Consider the following 1,289-nt stretch of genomic DNA (forward strand, 5'->3'; position numbering starts at 1 on the left):
GGGCTTGTGCTCTGAGCTTGCTGAGGAGCCCAGCCAGCTGGAATGGGGGTCATGCATCCACCAGGTATGCACAGATGAAATAGGAGGTGGCCCATGGGGACAGGCAGAAAGGGAGGCCAGTGATCTCCCGGGAGCCGTGAGGATTTCCCCTGTGCGAAAGTGTCCCTGCACTTTGCACCAGAGGGGTGCCTTTGCAGTGAAGCTCAACAGGAGAAGGGAGAGGAAGGGGCAATTTTGGGTGCAAAAGAGCTTGGGACGGGAGGGCTCTAGTTAATAGGACAGGGGAGCCTGGCAGACTGGGCAATGCCGTGAACTGAAGATGGAGGGGGGCTGGAGGGCAGGAGGAGCCTGCAGCAGGCGCAGACTAGGCAGTGCTTCAGACTCCTGGGGGGACCAGAGCGGGCCTAGCAGTGAGAGTCGGAGGTTGGTGCTGTGTCTGGTGCATGGCCAGCAGCTCTGACTCTATCAGCTGCAGCAACATAGCTGGGTTCTCTTAAGCTTTGTCAGGGCAGACTGGAGCTTGCGACTGTTTTTTGAGTGCCAGCTGAACTTCCAGCTGAACGGACTGGAATCCTGCAACCTTACCAGTGATGTGGTCTGCATGGGAGCAGGAGCCAGCTGAAAGTCCCTAGGGGCCTTCCGGGCATCTCATTAAATAAACTATGCAGACAAAAAGTAATTGCAGAAATGTTGGCTTGGTGGATGAAAAGGCTGTGGGCAGTTGGCAGGGCTTGCATGACGCAAATCAGCAGCCATTAGAAATTCCAGTGTAAATGTATCAGAAAAAGAAAAACTAGAAATGAGTCATTCACGTGACTGGGGGAGCAGCTTTCCACCAGAGAAGTCAGACCCCAGGAATGGGTTTCGCTCTCAACTGAGGAAGATTTGGGCTGTGATGATAACTTCAAACTAGAGCCTTGCCAGCAAACCTCAAACACCTCTTTGGCTTGGTCCCATCCCAGTGCTTGTGATGAACTGGGGACACAGTGTTATTCTCCTGATGTGACTGCAGGGGACATTCTGGCCTGGGAGGGTGGGCTGTGCTGCCTGTCTTCCACGCTGCTGTCCCAGCAGCCAGAGGTTGTGCAGCCAAGAGGTGTGTTTGGGAAGGATGTTGGGCTGTGTGCGAAGCAGAGCTGCAAGCTCTGGAGGAGAAGGAGCTGCAGCAGGCACGTGTCCTACAGAGATTTGTCTTGCCGCTGCATGGTGCGTGGGGAGGGAGAGGTGTGTTTTATCTACACTGTGGGGTTTAAGTGGTCATTATTAAACAACTACCAGAGGCTGCTTGT

This window comes from Haliaeetus albicilla, chromosome 9 (assembly GCF_947461875.1).
Source record: "Haliaeetus albicilla chromosome 9, bHalAlb1.1, whole genome shotgun sequence".
In the NCBI taxonomy this organism is placed as follows: domain Eukaryota; kingdom Metazoa; phylum Chordata; class Aves; order Accipitriformes; family Accipitridae; genus Haliaeetus; species Haliaeetus albicilla.